The sequence below is a fragment of the Mastomys coucha genome, unplaced genomic scaffold, assembly GCF_008632895.1.
Source record: "Mastomys coucha isolate ucsf_1 unplaced genomic scaffold, UCSF_Mcou_1 pScaffold18, whole genome shotgun sequence".
Classification (NCBI taxonomy): Eukaryota; Metazoa; Chordata; class Mammalia; order Rodentia; family Muridae; genus Mastomys; species Mastomys coucha.
In genome coordinates, this window is record NW_022196900.1 from 35,267,697 (window position 1) to 35,292,492 (window position 24,796).

Here is a 24,796-nt window from a genome sequence, read left to right on the forward strand (position 1 = left end):
GAGACATGAGGGCAGGGAGGCAGGAGTGGGTGGGTGGGTGAGGGTACACCCTCATAGAAGCAGGAGGAAGGGGGATGAGATAGGGGCTTAATGGGAGGTAAAGTGGAAAATGGGATAGTATTTGAAATGTAAATAAATGAAATATCCAATTAAAAAATAAAGTAAAATACATAGTGAGACTGTGTTTCCAAAACAAACAAACCACAAATAAAGACAACTTCAAACTTTAAAAAAAAAAAGAGCCAAAAATTAAAGCAGCATAGTTTTTTTTTTAAGAAGTAAGAAATTTTACACTAATAGACTTAAAAGTTACTTGTAAACTTAAAGTAATAAAATAGTTCTGTTGTGGTATTACTATAATATTTTAAACATAAATCAATAGAAGAGAAGAGATTATGAAATCTACTAATTCTGATATATATTTTTAAGAAGTATGCTAAGATGATTTAGATATTAAAGTAACTATTACATTTTCAAGGTGTGTCACTCAATGACTCTCTAAGTATTACTATGGATGTCAAATGCAGAGAGTAATGCTGTAAATGGCAAGTACTATCTGTATATATTCTTAAAAATTAGCTTTACACCTCTATTAAATATTCATATCCATACTTGATGGAATTTTATTACTAGAAAAAATAGAAAGTGTTTTTAAGAGATGTTAAATGATAGGTTTTGTTACCATTTGAGAGTATAAAATATAAGTAAATGGAAAAATACAAATTTTATATATGTGTGTGTATAGCAAAACCACCCACATCAATGATAAGAAAATCATCAATTTATGCATATTAATGTGCTTCTGAAGATGACGATACAAACATACTGAAACTAAGAATGATTATTCAAGTATTAATACATCTGTATACAGATTGTATTACTTCTCTTTATTTCTCTTATCTTAAATGTAGGTGGTATATATGAGATGTTGCACATAAGAAAGTCATCATATGCCTTCAAGATAACTGTCAGGTTTCAAGCTATTCATCTGTTATTATAAAATTATATTATATGATTCCTGAAGTAAAGTATCCCATGATCACTTATTTGGAGAAATCTTTTATTTTTGTCATTTCCCCCATTATTTGGTTTTATTATAAATTATTGTAGTTCCTCAGTCATTGCTTAAGATTAAATAATTGACGATAGTAGATGCTATTAATCATCTTGGTTTTTCATAGACTATCAAACTAAAATACATCTTTCTATATATGAGAACAAAATTTCCTTTTACTGAATCTTTTCTTAGAAGAAATGTTTTCTCTCTTTCTTTCTTTCTTTCTTTCTTTCTTTCTTTCTTTCTTTCTTTCTTTCTTCCTTTTTAACTTTTATTAGAAGAAATGTTTTACAAACTAGAAAACTCTATGTAAATATTTACATGCAAAATGAACAATGAATATATCATGATTTTTAAATACATATCTGTTCTAATATCAGGTCACCATGTTAGAAAGTTCAGAAAAAATGAAGATCTATTAAGGAAGAAATCACATCATGAATTTTTGTTTCCAAATGATACCTTCAATTTTAATGGTTTATAAAAACAGAACAGAATCAGAGAAAATCATTTAATGTCTAACTGCTATTCAAATCTCTGGTACAGTGTTTAGACAGAAATTAGAGAGAGACAGCAGAGTTTTATATGCTTCCTGAGGTATGTAAGTTTTATGGTGTCATGGACAAGATAAAGTAATCTCTTTTATAAATCCTACACAGAATCAAGGGTATAAAAAGTGCAATATAAAGGTGGGGAAGTGGCCCAGTAAGTAAGTGCTTACCATATGAGTGTGAAAATCTGGATTCAAGTTTTCAGAACCCATAGCAAGAATAATATGGTTATAGACATCTGTAATTACAGAGTATCTGAAGCAAGATGAATGCTAGAAATGTGTGAATCTCTGTAAGACTTCAGGCTTGCAAACCTAGAGTATGAAGTAGTGAACAAGAAAAAAATGAAGTCTATTTAAAGCAAGATGGAAGGTAGGAATGGAAAATTAATTTTGTCTTCTAATCCTCCCTTCTAAATTGGGGTTTCATGTGAATGCTCATTATTACACATAAATGCATACACGTACACACGCACACACACACATACGTGCACACACATGGACACACATACAGTACATGCAAACACACACAGCAAGAAGAACAAAAAATGTTTTTATCAAGTGTATTTTTGCATCAGGAAATACACTTTTTGCTTTACATTCTTTTCCAAAAACAGCACTCAAAATACCCATCCAAATTATGGAGAATCTGCTCCTATACATGGCAGGAAGTTTTCAGATGTCAATGCCCATATGCTTGTTACCAGTAGCTGACTGCATGTGGGTTTTTGTCATCACATCTATCTCATTGTTGCTGCTTTCAAAGAAGTAAAAATAATAGGAAGTAGTTTGCTTAAATGCTTCTGTAATCAAAATTTAAAAATAATATATAAACGAGAGTGACAGATTCCACTTATCAGACCATACACGTTTATCTTACCTTCATGCTTTGAATATATTTCAGCTTTTGAATTCTGTAACAGAAACATATTGTAAGATTTTTTTCAGGGAAACTGGCTTATGTAAAAATTCATCACTGTTATATAATGAAGTTAGAACGCAATTACCCATTGAAGTCAAATATCTTCTTTTTCCTCATAGGTTTTATGAAGTTTTTTTTTTAATTAGTTATATCTAGTGTTGTATCATCTGGACTGACTCCATAGTAGCCATTTCAAAAACATCTATTTCCTAAATGTTGGCTCTAAACATTCTGTGGACTTATAGAAGTTTCGGAAACTGTTTTTAAACAGCTCATAAGTTGATTCTTGTGGGCGGATGTTTATGAACTGAAAAGCAGGGAGTACTCATGAAAGGATTTTAGTGGAAGACAGACAGTTGACAGAGAACATTTAGGAAAAATAAAATTTATCATTGCCCAAATGAAATCCACTTATTGAGACTGCTATATATGTTGAATTAGCTCTGAGGATAAATTTTGTGTGACAGACTGTTGTCACACTGCTTACTTTCGTATTACACACACACATATGTACGTACATACATATGTACATGCATACATATGTATAACCTTCAGGGCAGAAGGAATCACAGTGATGTGAAGAAAATAAAAATCTTCACATTATAAATGAAGAAGCAACTAGGTCATAATTTTTTTCTGTTTTCTCTAACAGGATAACAGATTAACAAACAAATTAAAAATATACAGGCTGTAACTAATAGATACGTTCATATCATCATGTAATCCCCAAAGGTTTTTATACTCTACATCTGCAGTTGGCATTTTTTTGGAATTGAACCTTATAACAATAAATTTTGTATTACTCTAGATTGATAAGACTAACTATAAATAAAGCTTAACTAATACTACAATCAAGTATTTAAGATGCTCACTTAAGATTTTTCATATTCCCTGTGCTTAATGTTACATAGAACTGAAAATATAAAAAAAAAACCCTTTGAATGTTCCCCTTTCAGTCTCTACAAATAAGTTGATTATAGATAGATAGATAGATAGATAGACAGATAGATAGATAGGATTCTTTCTCTCAGGAAAAATGATTGTAGCTGAAAATACAGTTGAGAGAGAGACATTTTGGTGTTAATTTTTAAATATGAATGAGAACTTGGCTGGCATAGAATGAAGTAGAACACTAAATTTCATTTAACTAATTTGAGGTAGTCATGAATTTTATGTTGTTTTAGTCCTTACACATAGCATTTACATTTGTGGGGAAAGTTACAAAGCCAACAGAAATTTTGATTTAAATCTTCACTCTTAAGTGACTGTTATTTCATTTTGGACAAAGTATAGCTTTCTTTCATGGTTGAGATATGTTTAAAAAAAAAACCTCAGCCCTATAAAATTTTGAGTCTCTCAAAGAATCAGCACACAGCTTATCTTTTAGAGCATCATTTTGCATCTTTTACCATTTTGTATTTTCTTTGTGACTTACAAAATAATTTACTAGACCACCAACCAAGGAGTTTATAGGAAGGGATCCCTGGCTCCAGATATATATGTAGCAGAGGATGGCCTTGTCTGACATCAATGGGAGAGAAGGCCCTTGGTCTTATGGGGGTTTAATGCACCAGCATCGGGGAATGCTGAGTGGTGGGATGGGAGTGGGTAGGTGGGTAGGATAGGAAGCACTCTCATAGAGGCGAAGGGGAGGGGGAGAGGGCAGATGGAATGGAAGTGTTGTAAAGGGGTAACTGGTAAAGGGGATATTATTTATGATGTAATAAAATGCAATGATTAATAAAAAATTAATAAAACAGAAAGTTTAGTTAACACACATGCACACACACATGCAATGTTGCACCACCCACAAGAAGATTATTTGTCTCATGCCTGCAATCCTGCCCCACTTTGGGATACCCCCATCAGTTAGAGACCTAAAGTATCAATGATAAGTTCATCCATCTGAGTTGTATGACATTGTCCACACTCTAAACTTTAAACAGGAAGGACTTCTACCACTAACTCCATCTACCACCTCACATTACTCTAGCTCAACCAATCCCTGCCACTTATCTGGCCCATTCTCTTAGACATAAACACAAGACTCAAATCACCAACTCAATCCATCCCAAGGACCCAAGGAGACTGCTCCTTTCCAGGAAGTGGCATTAGACTGACATTACTACTTCTACCCACCCACGTAGCCTGCCTAAAAACCACAAGTCCCATGCCTTCCCCCTCTTATTGCTCCTTTTCTCATAGGAGGCCAAGACTCATATCAGCAATTCCACAAATACTTGTTGTATGAGGAAAGTTCCTCACTACCTCTCCAAGATTCCTGGTGAATGGCTCTGAGAATCTTATATAAAAAGTCTATTTCCAGCTGAGAAACCTAAGTCAAATTGACCCAAGACTACATCTGATTTCCTATTGTAACTCTGACACTGTATTTCAAACAGGGGAGCTCAGAATCTACATAGCTGGTCAATGTTGGATTAAGAGAGGTTTGAGCATTTTCTCAACAATGTAGAGATAGTATTAAAATATCAATATACTACCAGTGACCTAACTCCATGTGCTTAGGTCCTACTGCAAACACACAAATAAGAATAGTCAGAATAACACCTTTTCTCTGTAGTGTCATAGAAATGCCATAGAGAAGATTATCTTATTTGCTAATGATGCACAAGACATTAAGTTTAAAATATCACTAATAAGCATTATCAAGTAACCCAAATTAAAGAGTAAAGACTTCTAAACCATAAACAGTTGAATAAAATATTAAAAAATAATTCAAGATATAAAAATATCCAATAAAAGCAGTCACTGAAGAAAAGCTAAAAGTAAATAAATATTGACCTGAAAAATTTGGGAATTTGGACAAAAAATTGATAGAATATTTTTACCAATAGATTTTTACCAATTTATCAAATAGAAGACAGAGTATTGTGTCTTGACAAGAAGGCAGAGATATGTCAGATTAAAAAAAAAAACCAAACAAACAAAACAAAACAACAAAAAAAAACAAGGAATTCAACACATAGGAAATCATGGACAACAGTACAACACAAATCATGTGAATATAAGAAGAAAAAAACAGTTCAAAGGCCCAAAAATGCTTTCAAAAAATCATAGAAGGTAAGTTAATCCAAGGGAAGAGATGCTTATCAAGTTCTAAGAAGCATATCAAATAAACATGATCAAAACCAAATCCCTACTCCATATAATAGTCATAATTACTAAATTACAGAACAAAAAGAGTATGTTGAAGATGGTAAGATAGAAACAACCTACATACAAAGGCCGGTCAGCAGAATGACACTTGTCTTTGGAGAATTAGTATACACTATTCAATAATAACTTGTAATATTGTTGCTCTTTCTATGGTATTGCAATCCCCTTCAGCTCCTTCAGTCCTTCCCCTAACTCTTCTGGTATGATCCCTGGGCTCAGTCCAATAGCAAATATCTGCACATATCTTAGTAGGGTTCTGGCAGAGCCTCAAGAAGACAGCCATTCCAGGCTCCTGTCTACAAGAACATCGTTGCATCAGCAATAGTGTTGGGGTTTGGTATCTGTAAATGAGATGTATCCCATGGTGGAATAGTTTCTGGATGGCCTTTTCTTTAGTCTCTGCTCCAGGTTTTGTCCATGTATTGCCATTAGACAAGAACAGTTCTGGGTTAAAAATTTTGAGGTGCATGAGTAGTCCCATCTGTCAACTGAGTAACATGTCCCTCTAATGGAGGTAGTCTCTTTAGGTACTATATCCCTACTGTTAGGCATTTTAGCTAATGTCATCCACATTGGGTCCTGGGAGCCTCCCACATCCTTGGTATCTAGGTCTTTCTAGTAGTTTCCCCCATTCCCTAACCCCAATGCTACACAGTTCAATTCATTCTGGACTTTTGGGCTTCTTTCCTATCTCCTTCAATACCTGATTCTGCCACCTTCCTCCATCTCCACTCTCCTACCCTGGTCTTTTCCTCCCTCTGCCTCCCATGATTATTTTGTTCCCCCTTCTGAGTGGAATTGGGGCACACACACTTGGGCCTTCCTTCTTGTGGCACACACACTTGGGCCTTCCTTCTTGTTAAGCTTCATATAGTCTGTGAATCATTTCATGGGTATTCTGAGCTTTCTAAACTAATAGCCACTTATCAGTGAGTACATATCATGTATGTCCTTTTGGGTCTGGGTTACCTTATGCACAATGATATTTTCTAGTCCTATCCAATTGTCTGATAAAACAATTCAAAACAATAAAAGAACCTCTAGGAGAATCACCATCCCTGACCACAAGCTGTACTAATAAACAATAGTGATAAAAACCACAGAGTACTGGTACACATGGGTCAATAAATGGAATAGAATTGAGTATAAATACAAGTATTTAGGTGACTGACACATTCGTTTAATGCAACTATAGTAGTAGCAACTCTCATATGGCCTAGAAATTCTTTGACCATGGGCTTTTGGCAATGTTCATAATACCAAAAAGTTCCCTCTGTGTAGCAAGCTGCAAAGCCAATCAGAAATTAGCTTATTACCCAAAACCATCTATGCCATGTCTGTACTAGTGGCACAGTACCTTTTGACTGACAGATTATTACTGTAAAATTCAGAGTTATTGATTGTGTAATACCATAATGATTTTATTTTTTTCCACAGTAGCATGGATAGCATCTTCTTGTACTTCAAAAATTAGCCAGCATAAAGGAATTTTACAGTTTGATTGCTCTATCTTCTGCCAACAAAATGTGCTGTGCCTTTAATAATAGGATCTTTAGTTTTAAATAAAGATTGTCTGAATAATATGTTTCTAAAATTATAATAATGTTAAATGATTTATCCTTTTACTTTCCTTCTTTCAAGATATCTCATGTATATCCCTTGCTCTCACAAATCCTTGACCTCTTTTACTTTATATATGTATGTGTGTATACATGTATACACACATTTATATATTCACACATACATATATTTAGATAGTGGTTTAACATATCATCTTAGCAAAACACTGTAATAGATTGTCCTCAATAGCCTATGAATCTAAAACCATGCATATATATATATATGTTATATATAGTTATATATATAGCTATAGATGCATACATATGTTTACATAATCATATATATAATTATATATACATATGCATATATATTCTTCTTTTATTTATAATTACTGGCTTTTAGTTACCTGGAAAGAAACACACATATATCACTCTCCAAATATATATACTCTAAAATACATAAATATAGTTTGTTCAGTCTATATAATGTTACTTATATATATATAAGGTTTTATTATATTACTATTGTATCACCAATTGGAAATTTTTCTGTGTGAAAGACCATTTCTGTACTCTTAGAATTACTCAGTGTCCCATAGTTCTTTGTCTAGCATTTAAGCCAAACAAGTTTTTCCCCTTCCATCTTAACATGTCAATATGTGTCATTGTCATTGTTGATGTCTTTTGCAGCAAGGTTGATGGGAATTCATCAGTAAAACACTCTGAAATATCTAGAAGATATGATACAGCAACCTTTCTGTTCATTTGGCTTTCACAATCTTCCCACCTCCTCTTTTGCAATGATACCTTACCCATAGTTGCATGAGTTGTATTTTAGGTGTATCAAGGTGGACCAGGTACCACATAATATCTTGTCCTATGAATTTTGACCAGTTATTATTTGCTCTAATTCTATCCATGTGTTGCAAAGAAAAAAAACTTTGATGATAGATGAAAACTATACTTACTGCATAAGTATAGATATTCAGAATGCAATTGTAATAATTATAGTTCAAAAAAGAGGTAGCTGTACATTGTCCACTAAGATCTATAGCAGCACCAGCAGTGGGAAAATTGGATAGGTTTCTAGTTCTTGCATAAATCAATAGATTTTTTATATACCAACAATAAATACACAGAGAAACAGACCACAGACATGCTCCCATTCATACTACCCTCAAAGAAAATTCTATGTTTAGGGATAAATCTAATAAAGGAGGAAAGAGAATTCTATAATGAAAACTTCAAACAGCTAAAGATATTTTAGAGTTAGAGAAATATAGAAGAAAATGGAAATCCCCATCTCATTGTTCATTAAAAAAAAAAAACAACCCCTACCCAAAATGAATGAATACTATATGACACAGACATAAAGACAAACAAATGTAACATTGATACAATATTACCATGTGGTTTTAGGGCAAGAAATTCAAAGCAATGATGGTAGCTGGTGCCTTTTGTGGGAGCTCTGAGCCTACCTAACTAATAGCACACAGGACACAGACAACATATGGCACAGAGATTTTCATTAGATAACAAGTCTTCTGAGAGAAGCATTGTCTATATATGTAGCCTACCATAGTTGAAACTCCCTTTATTACTGTTCATTTTAATTAGCTGACTAACTAATGTGTTTTCTTTATCTCAGATGAAACATGAATGCTATAGTATGTATGACTTCCTGTGGGTATACATCATCAGACAGTCTCATTTTTCCTGACTCTTGAAGCCTAAAAGAATACACTGGTATTCCTTTATTATGTCCAATATTCTGTAAACTGTAAGTATTTTTATATTTATTATTTAGAACCCAGTGATAAATAAGCAAACAGTAGCTAATAAGATCTGTCTCTCAAAATCTCTCTGACATCCTCTAGGGACAATCATGACAATAGTTTCAATGACAGCAACAACGGGTATCTCTTCATAGACTATAAACACCTTCACATCATGATATTATTGAGTCCTCACAAGTACCTTGGAAAACAGACAAGACATGTTCCTCACAAGTACCTTGGAAAACAGACAAGACATGTTGTATGCTCCAAATTTATAAAAAATGTTGTAATAAATGACTTCTGGTTAACTTATTTTCAGAATTTTACTCTGAGTCCCATTTGCTAGCATTTTCCATGAGTATACTTTAAATGAAAAAATGCTTAATATGACTGCTAAGTTAATATAATATAATAAATATAATGTACTATAATATAATAATATAAGTCTAATTTTGAAATTTCAATTATATTCCTTTTTAATGGAGTAGCCTAGGTTAATTCTAATATATATTATATATGTGTCTTATTATTTTAACTTAGTGAAACATGTTTTGTGGAAAGAGTAAAGCTCTCTAAACTGAGACCATAAATCAAGAACCATCAGGTGACAGCTTAAGCCAAATGCCAATATGGTCTCTGGATGAAAATAAATAACCCCTAGGATATCAGTTCTAAAAGCCTTGTGGGTTATTGTCCATGACTTGAATGGATCACACCGTCTTAGCTGCAGAAGAATCAAGAATTGTAAGTGTCCTGACTGATTTATTTTGAGCTTGACACAAGTTAGAGTCATTTGATACGAATTGAGAAAATACCTCCACCAGCTTTACCTGTGGACAAGCCTGTGGTACATTTTCTAGACTGACAATTGATGTGGGAAGGCTCAGCTAACTGTGAGCAGTGCTAAGCCTTGGCTGGTGGTTCTGGTTTCTATAAAAAAGAAAAAAAAAAAAAAAAGCAACTTGAGCAAGCCCTGGGGAACAAGCCAATAAACAGCAACCACCTATGGCTTCTGAATCAGACTGACCTTCAGGTTTCTGCTCTGAATTCTATAGAAGTTGAATTATAAGCTACAAAATTAAATATACCTTTGTCTCTACAAGTTGAATTTGGACATGGTATTTTATCACAGAAGTAGAAACCCTAAGACACAAATCCCTACTAGGTTGTGAAGTATTGCTCTATTGTTGTGACAAATCTGACCATGTGTTCTTGGAAGCATTTCTGTGGCATTTGAAGTTTTGGATGGAAAAACCATTGAATTAATAATTTTTTGTGGGAACTAAGAAGATAAATCTGAGAAAGTACAGATGATGGAGTTCTCACTTATGAAGTCTCAGGTGGGGAAATTTGCAAGCATCTTGAAGACTCTCCTGAGAACATTCAATATTTTGAACTAAGAACCAATGGAATATGATGAACTGGAGCTAAAGAGTTGGCTATGGTTAATATATAACCAGCACAACTGAAGTAAAACCTTTGCTTTACTGAGACAATTGTTGCTGATTGTCTGGAGCTAAGATGATACTGGTAATAAGAGAGAGACAGAGATCACTGAAGTTTATACATTTGGGAAATTTTCCTCAGAGTCATCACATAGAACCTAACTCAAGGGAGTACAAAGGGTACTTCTCCTTCTGGGTTCTAAACTTGGTAAGGAGTAAGCTATTCAGGTGTTTAAAATATTGATTACATAAAGGGTCATAGAAAGGAACTGGAGCTTGGCATTTTTTTTTTTGCCAGGGCTGGAGTTGCTAAAGAGAAGCCAGGTAAAACTTTTGGTGAAAAAGCCCTTCAGTTTCAGTAGAAGACCCAATACTGAAGAGATTGTAGAAAGAAATTGAGGCCTGGCACCATGTGTCAGGGGCACAATCCCTGAAGAGGTCTAAGAGAGTATTCTGTTGATCATCTAACCCACTTGCAGAAAAACTATATGGAGATAAGAGGAACATGAAGGCTCCCAAACATCAAGAACCAAATTTTTTATGTTGTATGAGTTTAGTTTTTCCTCTCATTTGATTATGTCTATGCACTGATTCTTTCCTATTGGAATAAGAGAGCTCAAGACTTGATTTTTATTTTAAAAGATTCTATAGTTGGGAGAATTTGGACCATTATGGAGAGACCTTTGAGTTTCATAGATGCTTTAGATATTTTACAGAAGCTTTTGATATTTTAGAAAGATTTTGAATATCTTTAGACAGCCCTTGAATATTTTGAAGAGTCTTTGAACTTTGAAAGAAATTTAGAATATTTTAAAGAAAGTAAAATTTTGACTACCCAAATTTATTCCCAGTCATCCTCTGTCTCCTCCAGGGTATAGCCTAATGAGTAAAACCTGACCCAAAATGATATTTGTTCTTCTACATCACTCTGAATACAATCAAGGCCCCAAAGCCTTGTCTTGGCCTAGTCTGGCCACCCATACATTGCAGTAGTGACCTATAGGCTTCCTTGCAGTAGCAAATTCCATGCTTTCTCTTACTCTCACCATATCCTTCTGTGCTATACCAATATCTAGGCTCCCACTAAGACCTGCCTTACCTCCACAGACAAATGGGACCCTTTGTGTAACCTTTACTACCTTAATCCTTACTCAGAATTCCCATATCCTCCTTCAGGGTCAATTTTGATGAGTTCCTCAGAATGCTACATCCATACCTGTTCATAATCCACCAGATTAAGCTTAGAGTCCATAACAAGTACACAATATTAGTCTGTTGCTCCCTATGTCCAATGCAGAGGAGCTCTAATCTTGAGGAAATATCCTCTCTACCCATCTCCCATAAAACAAAGATCTCCCACTTAATATCCAAATATTCTTGTCATACTCATCTAACTTCATACCCCCAGGTTGAAACAAGAATATCCTGTAAATCATTCCAATCCCCAATGCCCACAGGACTGCTTTGATCCGAACCAATTTCAATATCTAGACTCAACCTATCTCGCATATACTCCTTTCTCATACTTTATGTTCCATCCATAACAAACTTAAAACTTAAAGTCCACCTGTCCAGGAAGATTGCATTTCAAGAATACCAGCAACTGAAAAATAAATGTGCCGCGCCGATCACCCTGACCAGCAGGGAAGAAAGACTAGCACACCAGTTCCTTCCAGCAACAGTTTACTCAGGAGTTTGTAGTTACATCATAGTAGAAGGTGTGCCCCCGAATGGTCCGTGAGTGCTGCTTAAATACCCTTCGTAGGACTGCCCATGAGCCCATACCACCTCTTGCGCTATCATTGGCTATAGCCTCATGACGAAAGATCAGACCACTGGCAGGTGCAACCCTTTTGCCAAATAAGGACTTGTTTACTCCAAAGCAGAAGAATGGCAGGCACCATCTTTAAGGCGCGGCAGCAGCGCTCCACAAATAAAGCCAGTACCTTCTCTCCAAAACATACCAGTCCTGAAGAAATATTTGACAATATTAATTACCTAGATAAACTCCAGGACATAAATTGAAAAAAAAATCATAAATCTGCTCAAAGAATCCAGGACGTTTAAAGAAGACCCAAAGAAACAACTCAATGAAATTGAAATCAAGAAGTAGAGCTAAAGAAGAATTAGTGACAGAGTGATACCCAAAAGAACACAAACATAGAATGATAGAAATGTCAAAGACAATTTAGGATGTGAAAATGGGGTTCATAAACTAATAGAAACATTGAAAATAACTCAACCAAAGAGTACACATGGAGAGACCCATGGCTCTAGCTGCATATGTAGCAGAGGATGGCCTTGTCAGTCATCAATGGGAAGAGAGGCCCTTGGTGCTATGAAGGCCTGATGCCCTAATGTAGGGGAATGCCAGGTGGGGGAGGCAGGAATGGGTGGGTGGGGGAACACCCTCATAGAAGTAGGAGAAGGGGCGATGGAATAGCGATTTTTCCAGGGGGAAACCGGGAAAGGGGATAACATTTGAAATGTAAATAAAGAAAATATCCAATAAAAAGAAGAGAACTCAAGCTGAAATTAATATAGAATTAAAACAAAACAAACAAACAAAGTCCAAGTAGAATATACAAAAGAAACCTTCCAAGTTGAAGGAATCAAGCAGAAGAAAGAGCATTAGGTATGAAAGGTAAAATAGAGAACATAGACCAATAATGAAGGAACATAAAAAATTAAAACAAAACCACAAACAAACATGGAAAAACTATGGGACACTGTGAAAACAAAAACAAAATAAACAACAACAAAACCATCAGATTTGGGCCAGAAATAAGGGAGGAAAATCCCAAGTAAATGGCATAGACTAGATCTTTAATAAGATCAGAGAACAAACTTTCCCAAATTAAGGAAATACACACCCATACAGATACAAGAAGTATAGAAAAAACCACATAGACAAGACTGAAAAAAAAATTCCAACATCGGGCCATAGTTTAAACACTAAGTATACATGACAAAAAAAGTATACTTAAATTCAAGAGAAAAAATGCAAGCCACATCTAAAAGGAACTCCTCCAGAATAACAGCTGATATCTCAGTGGAAACTTTGAAAGCCAGAAGAGCCTGGAGCAATGTATTTCAAGTCATAAAAGACCATAATAGCCAATATAAAATTATATACCCACAAAACTGTCTTCCATGAATGAGGAAAAAATTTCTACAACATAAAAAAGGTTTTTAAAAATGTATATTCAACAAATCTAACCTAAGAAAATTACAGACAGCTGTATTTTGAGCTGACAAGAAAAGTGAGCATGCAAGAAAGAATGTGGAAAGAAAAACAAAGCCCTAGTTACTGAAATACAAGTTATTATTCCAAACAGAAACATCACAGAAAATCAAAACACAATGACAATTAGCACATACATTTCAACAGTAATTATAAATTTCAATGTCCTCAATTCTCTAATCAAAGACAGAGACTGACTAAATGGACCAAGAAACAAAATGCACATATCTGCTGTCTACAAGAAAGATCTTAATTTTAAAGATACGAACCAACTTATGGTAAAACAATGGGCAAATGTATTCTAGTTGAATGGGACCAGAACACAAAGAGACATCCTTATTTTCATATGTGAAACAAAGAGGCTACATTGTAAAAGTAGTCACAAAAGATAAACAGGAACACTTTATTCTAGTAAAGGGAACAGCTAAATCAAAAGACATTACTACCCTAAACTTACAGGTACAAATTCAGGGGTACATATGTTCATAAAAATTTTTAGTACTGGAATTTAAGTTACAGATTTACAACAATCCATTGACAGTGATTATAATATTCAACTTTCTTAGGAAAAAGGTTATCTAGAAAGAAACATGGAAACATCAAAATTAAATGACATCATGCATCAAATAGTCTTAGTAGATGTTCACTGAATATTCTATCCAAAGAATATACATTTTACTTAGTAGCACATAGAAGCTTTTCTAAAGTAGACTACATTCTTTACAAATTCAAAAATACTGAAATAATTCCTTTTATTTTATCTGAATACAACATAATAAAACTTAAAATGTGCAAGTAAAGAACCTCTTATAAATAGGCAAATTCATAAAGATTAAAGAACTCTTTACTATATTATTAGATGATAACTTCACTGAAGAAGAATTAAAGAAAAAAGTTCCTGGAAGTTTATGAAAATAAAAACACAACACAGCAAAACTTGGAGGACACAGTTTGTAGTTGCATGTTTTTAGAGAGAACTTTATAGTTCTAAGTGTCTACATTAATAAAATCAAAAAAGCACAACAATGACTTAATGATACAACTCAAAAAGTTGGAAACATAAGAAGAAACCAAATCCAAAATCAGTCATCTGCAAGAAATAATAAAAACCAGAGGTGAAACAGAAACAATAGAAAGAACTAACAAGTTATTTGAGAAAATAAACAAAATTGACAGGCTCTTGGACCAAATAACAAGAAGAAAAACCCTACAGCAAGTATTATCCCAAATGGAGAAAAGCTTGAAACAAAGTCAAACTAATGTCAGACATGAAACAGGGATGTCCACCATGTCCATTCTTTTTTAGCATTTTCTTGAAGTACTAACTGATGCAATAAGGCAAGAGAAGAAAACTAAAGGGAAATTAATAAACTCCAAATCCTCTACCAGAAAATGATAAGCAGACTCAAAAATATGGCAGGGCATAGAATCACCTTATGCAACTCAATAGCTTTTCTATATACCACGAACACATAAATAAGTAGATCATGGACACATTCCCATTCACAATAGTGTAAAAGAAAATAAAATGTCTCAGAATAAACCTAACCAAGAAGTGTAGGATCTTTACAGTGAAAAATTTCAATCTCTGAGGAAAAAGATAAAGGAAGAGACAAAAAAAATGGAAAGAACTCCCACATTTGACTGGGAGAGTTAGCACTATAAAATGACCATTCTACCAAAACTGATATGCAGATTCATTTCAATCCCAACCAAGGTTCCCATCTCATTCTATGAAAAAATAGAAAATTAAAGGCTATACTAAAATTTATGTGCAACTACAGGAGATCCCAGATAATCAAAAGAATCATGAGCCAGAGATGAAAAAGCAATGCTAAAGGGATTATAGCTCCAGGTTGTAAAATACATTACAGAGGCATAGCAGTAAAAACAATATGATATTAGGTCAAAAGCAGACATGTCAAACAATGAAACAAAATTAAGGACCCAAACATGTCTGTCATTTAATATTTGACAAAGATGACAAAAATATATGCTGGGGAAAAAAAGCATTGTCAACATATAATGCTGAGAATACCAGATGTCCAAATGCACAGGATAAAACTAGTCCATATCTGTCATCTTGTAGAAGAATTAATTCTAAATAGATCAAAACATAAACCCAAGAGTTAAAATCTGAAACACTAAAAATCCTAGGTGAAAACATAGGCGGTGTTCCAGATTATATAGGTTTAGAAAGAACTTCCCAAGTAGGACTCCATTTACCCAATAATTAAAATAATCAACAAGTAAGACCTCATGAAAATTAAAACCTTTTGGCAGCAAAGAAACAATCAACAAGGTAAAAAAAAAAAGCTCACAGAATGGAAGAAAAGTTTTGCTAACTATATATCTGACAGAGATTTAATATACAGAATGATAGGATACAATTGATCTGATAGGAGAAATTGAAAAATGAGGGCTCCTTAGGAAAGGACAGAAAAGTAAATCAAAAAAAAAGGATGGGAAGGGAGTAAAGAGGAAAAGCAGCACAGAAGTGATCTGATGGGGGGAAAGAAAAAGGCAACCCTTAGGGAAGGTGTCAGATGCTAAGTAAAGAAGTAGTGAGAGGCAAAATAACAAGTATAGATTACAAAGCCATATGAAACCATACTATTAACTATTTACCACCACCCCTAAACCTAAATCTTTAATGCATGCAATTCAATATATATGTTTCCACTATGGACTAATGGTGCTCTTCCCAAGACCCAAAACACTTTGCAAATGCCTTAATAGCAGAAGACATGAAAAGTCAACTTTTGAGTTGTTATCCAGGGCAAGCTATGAGATTTCTCCCAAACACAGCCTACTGCTGCTGCCCTTGATTACTTCCGAGAGATAGAGGGTAAATACTTACTGATGAAGATACTACACACTTCTGAAACAGCACTCACAGGCCCAAAACATTAAACTGAAATGAATACCCTCTCCCTGAGTACTAGTTCTCATGGTACCAGAAAGTTCCATGCAAGAAAAAAGAAAAGGAGAGAGGCAACCAACAACCACGCTCAGCTGTAATGATTATGTGCCACTTCAACAACCATCTTAAAATGATAATCTACATATACAGTAGTGGCACACACACCTTAGTGGTAGCTAATGGCTTCTTTATTAAACTTAAGACCTATTAAACAGGTCCTCCCCCTCCTTTCTCCCTCCCAAGTCTTTCCCTGCCTCTTCTACCTCCTGAGATTATTTTGTTCCCCTTTATTTGTGCATGATATAATAATATACTGAAGTGACCCCAAAAATTCTTCCAGAGAACTCCTAAAACTGATAAGCAACTTCAGCAAAGTGGCTGGATATAAAATTAATTCAAACAAATCAGTGGCCTTCCTCTACTCAAAGGTTAATGGTCTGAGAAAGAAATTAAGGAAACAACACCCATCACAATAGTCATGGATAATATAAAATATCTTGGTGTGACTCTAATGAAGCAAGTGAATGATCTGTATGACAAGAATTACAATTCTCTCAAGAAAAAAATTGAAGAAGACCTCAGAAGACAGAAAGATCTCCCATGTTCATGAATCTAAAGGATTAATAGAGTATAAATGGACATCTTACTAAAAATAAGATATCTGCAGATTCAGTGCAATTCCCATCAAAATTCCAACTCAATTCTTCAGAGAGTTAGAAAAAGCAATTCTCATTTTTATCTGGAATAACAAAAACCCTGGGATAGCGAAAACTATTCTTAACAATAAAAGAAGTTCTGGGGGAATCACCATCCCTGACCTCAAATTGTACTACAGAGAAAAAGTCCTAAAAACCACCTTGTACTGGTACAGAGACAGACAGGTAGATCAATGAAAAAGAATTGAAGACCCAGAAATAAGTACACACACCTTATGGACACTTGATCTCTGACAAAGAAGCCAAAACCATGTAGTGGAAAAAAGATAGCATTTTCAACACATGGTGTTGCTTCCAGCAGTGGTCAACACAAAGAAGTATGTAAATTGATTCATTCTTATCTTCTTGTACAAAGCTCAAGTCCAAGAGCATCTAGGACCACAATATAAAACCAGATACACTGAATCTAACTAAAAGGAAAGTGGGACATTGGCACATAGGACAATTTCCTGAACAGAACGCCAATGGCTTGTGCTCTAAGATCAAGAATCGACAAAAATGGGACCTCATAAAATTACAAAGCTTCTGTAAGGCAAAGGACACTGTCAATAGGACAAACAGCAACCAACAGAGTGGAAAAAGATCTTTACCAACGCTATATCTGATAGAGGGCTAATACCAAAAATATACAAAGAACTCAAAAAGTTAGGCTCCAGAGAACCAAATAATCCTATTAAAAGTGGGGTACAGAGCTAAACAGAATTCTCAACTGAGAAATATCGAATGATTGAGAAGCACCTAAAGAAATGTTCAACAACCTCAGTCATCAGGGAAACTCAAATCAAAATAGCGCTGAGATTCCACCTCACACCAATCAGTATGGTTAAGATAAAAAACTGAGGTGACAGCAAATGCTGCCAAGGATGTGGAGAAAGTGGACCACTCCTTCATTGCTTGTGGGATTGCAAGCTGGTACAACTACTTTGGAAAACAATCTGGCAGTTTCTCAAAAAATTGGAAATAGCCCTACCTGAAGACCCAGCTATACCACTAGTGGGCACATAACCTAAATATGCTCCAACGTATAAAAAAGACACATGCTCCACTATGTCTATAGCAGCCTTATTTATAATAGGCAGAAGCTGGAAAAATCCATATGTCCCTCAACAGAGGAATGGATACAGAAAATGTGGTATACATTTACACAATGTAGTACTACTCAGCTATTAAAAAGAATGAATTCATGAAATTTGTAAGCAAATGGATAGAAATAGAAAATATCATCCTGAGTGAGGTAATCCAGACACAAAAGAACACACATGGTATTTACTCACTTATGGGTGAACATTAGCCCAAAAGCTCAGAGTAGCCATAATACAGCCCACAAACCATATGGAGCTTCAAAAGAAGGAAGGCCAATGTGTGATTTTTAACTCTTTTTCAAACATAACCCATTGCACATTTTCAGTCCATGTAAGCATTCCTTCAATGCACCTGATTTCATACCTGCCTCTATCATTCTTGTTTGCCTTTTTCTTAAAAGGTTTTAGCAGATCTTCATCTTTTCAAACATAATTCATAAAATAAAGTAATTTATAATATCTTCTTGAACCTTCCTTGCTGTCCATGCCTTTCCCCTACCATATCATTAACTTTTGTAAACATCATGTGAGTATTTATGTTTGTGTTTGACTATCTGTTTCATAGCTTTTCCCAGGGTAAAGCTAATAGCTCTATTTCTCTTGGGCATGCCAAGGGACAGATTTGGGGAGATACTTGTTAAAGTGTAGTGTTTATATGAAAAAGAAAATACTTGAAGTGATAAACTAAAAATCTTTGTTTTCAAAAAAGTAACCAATAAATGAATGTGTTTCTTTACCTAAATATGCAAAGAAGGATGGAGCTTGAGAAATGGCTCAAGGAGTAAGACTTGTTTTGTAACATTTAAGATCAATGCCCAGCACTCATGAAAAACCCAGACAGACATAAATTCCCATGCCTTTAGCTCAAGAACTAGCATATAGACAAGCAGGTCCTGAAAGCTTACTGACCTAGTCATTCAGCCTGGTGAAACAGTAAGTCTCTGGATCAGTGGAAGATAGATGAAATTCTGCTTGTGTCTCTCATTCATGAACACATGTACCTGCATACTGTAATGTACTACCCACACATAAGACAGGAAGAATGTTCACTGAGACAATAAAGCAGAATCACACATCAGTGACTTGAAGGTTCACTGAGGTAACCCTTTCCTCTATGAACTGTTCCCGTATACTTCTTAGACATGTCAGTGATGTCATACTTTATTTTATTTTATTACACCTACATAAGAAGAGATAAAAGTACAGCAGGAAAAAGTCCTTAGTAAAGTTGTAAACAAAACATACTTTATTTCTCTTGAATGACCTCATCAGATTCCCCCCGCTGCTTTGTCATTGGGTAGGTGTTACCAAAAGGAATCCCTACAGAACATTTTCAGAATGGGTTCAGGCATATATCTCTTACTGGCCACCAATAACTTCCACACAGTCTCAATTTGACCTGTGAAAACTTAAACTTTTAAAAAAAACTGGTCTTTTTTTTATATGATCCAAATGGTGTGTGTGTGTGTGTAAATGGTGTGTGTGTGTATGTATGTGTGTGTGTGTATTATAACTTCACATTGGTCTTTTTGAAAAGACCAAAATGATTGTATGTTATAAATTCAAGCAGAATAATATACATTCTCTATTGAAGAAATTCTTTTTATATTTTCATGTATCTTTCACAAGAAAGAGGCTTCTACTGTACAGGCTGCAAGTCCTCACCTTCTTCACTCATAAAGCAGGATCTGTTATGTTGGCACACACCCGGGCCAAACCTATGTGAGATTGGCTCAGCTAGATCCTCTGCTTGGAAGATTAGGTTAGTGAGAAACAAATTAAACAGATAAATCATGATTTCTACTCAAAGATGACTTCCTTCAACTTCAGTTTCATGTTGATTGAGTGACATATCTCACATAGAAATAAGGAATAACAGGATTTGAGACTATTGTGGAAAAAAAAAACAGAAACAAAAGATAGATGACCTACATATTAAACACAGACAGTAAATTCATGTGTTTAGCTAATAAAATATGTAAAATAAATAAAATACATTTTAAAATGCTTTTATATTCTTGATTATATATTTGACCCAAAAAGCATCCAAATTTCCATTTCCAAGATCACAGTAGTTGGCATTTATTGAGTACTTATTGTATTACCATGCAATGAGCCAAATGTCTTTCCTACATGGTCAATTTAATTCTCAGCACAAACCCTGGAAGACATGAAAATTCTCTATCTACAAGTAAAGAATCTCAAGTTTAAGGACGTTTTTCAAGGTTACTAAGCTAACAACCCTGTGTTCTGAAAACCTGTCTCCTCCTAGATTCTTTTGTGAGATCCAGTCACCAAGGCAGGCGGTATGGTGTGACTCTTCTTCCTCTGAAGTTCTTCTGATGCCATATGACTCAACATCAAGACTGCTCCTCTTGAAAAAGAGCAATGACTTATGGCAAAGACTTTCCCTAGCATTTGGATTGCGTAGTTTTCTATTTTGCAATGTGGAAGGTAGTAGGCCAAGGGCTCTTCCCAGGAGAGATGTCAGTGACTTAATTATGAACTGCCTGGTTGTGAGAACTAAGATAAATAATTTTCATTCTATATAAATTACCAAGTCTCCAGTATTTGTTTCAGCAACACAAATGAAATAGGATGGTGATGGCAATAGGACACATGTCCTTTGGAGAAAATGAATAGGCCCCATGAATGGAATTGCTATTTTTTGAAAAGCCCATGTGAAGACACAGTACAAAGAACTATCACCAAGAAAACAGACTTTTCATAGATGATGTATCATCTTAGATTTACCAGTCACTAGAACCATGAGAAATTACCCTTTGTTATTTAAAATGTTCTAGTACTCTGTTGCAGCAATGTAAGCAAAGTATTAAAACATATACCTCCCTCAAAATAACTTCTGAAGAGAAAACTTTCAGGGAACATAGCACTTGTAACAGTTTCTCTTCTCTTTGAGAAATACTTTCATAAGAGTCTCAAATATCTATTATAATCCCTTACATTTCTAATTACAGTAGAAAACTACTAAATCTTCATTTTTCATAATTAAACCATCATGTTTCTGTGAGAGCAGTAAACTTTGTACATGCAGTAAAATCCTGCAGTGCATAATAGTTCATAAGGTAAACAGTGTGGATTCCAGTTGAGTGGAACTACATATTTGATAGCTTACCTACTCTGTGTTCAAAACAATCACAGAATTTGTTGTAGCCAGAAAAACCTGGTATCCATTATTAATTTGATTTTGAAATACGATTTGCTTGTTACACATTCAATACCCTTTTACTGATTCCCAATTTTCCATGACCCCCATACTTAGTTTAAGGCATATGGGACTTTGACTCACAATGTAAGAAGGTATGTTAATACCATCATGGTCTTGAAAACAAGAATGAGGTTTAAGTCTATTGTGTTGTAGTCTAAAGTTTAAAGTACATTTTTAGATGGGTGACACTAAAGAAATAAATTAGATATTTCTTATTTTAGGGTCAATTGCTCAGTTCCTTTCATTGTTATTTATTCTTCAGAATATTTTACCTTTCCAATTTAAAAAGTGATCTAATTGATGTTTTCTGCATTTCTATGTATTAAAACAAGCCAGTCTTCTTTTGTTTTCCTGACCTAGACAAAGGTGTTCTTTGTCTCTGTCTCTGTCTCTCTTTGTCTCTCTGTCTCTGTGTGTGTGTGTATGTGTGTGTGTGTGTGAATGTATTTGTGCATGTATGTGTATGTATGCAAGTATCCAAGTATTCATAAACATGTACTTTTTATCCTATGTGAAATTTTAAAAAATAGCAAATTTATTCCCCCAATTTTATCATATAATTGATTTCTTCAAGCTCATCACAAATATAGGCATGCACATGCACACATACATAGGCCCACAGTACAGTCCACATGGCCATATTTTCTTAAGCAAAACAATAATAACAAAGCAACAACAACAAAAATTACATAAATACACTTTGACCTTTGACATTTTAAACTTTGCAATTTTCAAACTGAGGATGTACATTTGGCCTAACCTTCATTATTCTCACTATAGCAAACTTCAGCATGATAGAATGGAAAATTTGCCTCTATTATTTCTAATAATAGAATTATGGAAAATAATCCCATCCATTGAACACACTTACTGACTCAGAAAAGACACTAGTCAGTACCATAGCACTTCATTTAGCCCAGGCCCTTAGTACAGCAAAGGGAAGGCCACACTGATTTAAGATTCTCATATACCATTTTATCTCTTGTTTGATCTTCATCTCTTCTTTCACAATTTTTAAACTGAAAACTAGCATTAATATACTTTTTTCTTATCAATGCTCTTAATAAAATGATTTCTTATGCAAAATTGCTTTGTGGAAGTTCTTCTTTTTGTCTGGTACATTTCATCTATCCAGTCAGGAGACAACTTCTAATATAACCATCATTGTAGGTTTATGCTAACTTCCTACTGATAGAAAAGGGTATGACTGAAAAGTCAGTAATGTAACATACAAAGCATCAGTTATAAAGTTGTCCTTGAGCCAACACACAAAAACTCAGTTACTTATTATTTGTAGATAGACATACATCAAAAAGATTATACACCATAACCAAGTTGGATTTATCCATGAAATGCAGGCATAATTCAATATACACAAGTCAATAAATGTAATAAACCATAGAAATGGCCCTAAAGACATAAATAACATGAACATATTAATAGATACACCAAAATCTTTGGACAAAATCCAACATGCCTTCACAATAAAAGTCATGATATTGTAATTAGAGATCCCCCAAGATTTTAGAAATTGCAAAAAATTTCAACCATGCATCAGAATGCAGAAGCAACTTTCACAAATGAATAGCTATTCTATATATCAACAGAGAAATAATAGACACACATTCACAATCATCTCCAAAAAAATAAAATGCTTCAGAACAAACATAATCAAGAATATTAAGAATCTCCACAGTAAAAACTTTAAACCTATGAAGAAAAAAGATCCAGACATTAGAAAATGAATGATAGATATGTATGTTGGGATCTTTAATATTCATTTAATAAAATGAGGAAAAATTAAACTTTGCATGGTTTATGACATACAAAGTATAGATGGTTTATTGCATTGGCAATAACATTGAATACATCCTTACCAAGAGAATTTCTGGAAATAGAAGACATATGTATCAGTGTTACAGCTAAGCTGAGTGAATACAGAAATTTGTCATTGTTTTCTTCTGAAAGACTTTATAAATAACTATAACAAACACAAAGCCAAAACCAAAAAGACAACAGGGCACTGGAAGTAATTGCACAAAAAAAATGTCAATAAGGTGTTGAGATGAGAAACAAGTATGTCTGTTCTGAGAAGACAGCATAGCCACTAGAAGCTCAGAGTGAAGAGTAAGGAGGAGCGAGCCAGAGCTATGAGAATGTTTTCAATGAAGTTTCAAAAACCAAGTCTGATATTAGAAGTCAGCCTGAAAGTGGGATTTATTAAAAGTTTGCATGAACAGTTGTGACAAATAGCAATCTATGTTATTGTTCTTTGTAGTATAGTTCTATATTTCCTACCCCAGATAGAATCAATGGGCTTGGACATTTTGGAGAAATTTTTATCTGGTGTATTAGTCAATATTCTTATTGCTACAACAAGTTTAAAAAATTTGCTTCAGTGAATGCAGTTCCACAGGCATAGTGAAGCATAACAAGTTACGATAAGATTAGGAACAAACCATCATATCACGGCTGAATGAGACAATCCAATAGGAGTGAAAGAATCTTGAGTGCATGCAAAAGAGTCCATATGCACTGTTGGGAGTCCCACAAAAACACCAAACATAATTGAGTAGAAGGGGCCCGCAGTCCCACTCGTGTCTGTGTTCTCTTCAGCTGGAGGTTAGACAGGACCTGCAAAATGAAACGGTTGAGGCGGACGCCAAGTAGAGTTCTATCAAGGTATCTATTTACTTGGTAGTATTTCAAGCTTATATAGGCAGGTAAGAACTGAAACTGAAATCTTCAGAAATGAAATGTATGCATAACATAAACATTGCAGAAGGAGTCAGGAAAGAGTCAGGAGGGAGTCAGGAGGAAGTCATGAGGGAGTCACAAGCAAAGGGCGAAGGTCACCAGTGGCGGGGTGGGGGTGGGGGTAGGGAAAACACCTGCAGATGTCCTCAGGCAGTAGGCATTGTCGCAGGCTTAGTTGTATCTCAGGGAGAACTTCTTGGACAGCTTCTTTCAGAGATAAGCTGATAGTCTGCAGAAGGTCTTTTGTCTTAATTCCCCAGGAGACTGCCTGGAGCAAAAACCACCAAAGTCCGGAGGGTGAACTGGGTGTGGGAGGCAACACATAATGTATAAATAGAGGACCTAGCTTAGACTCAT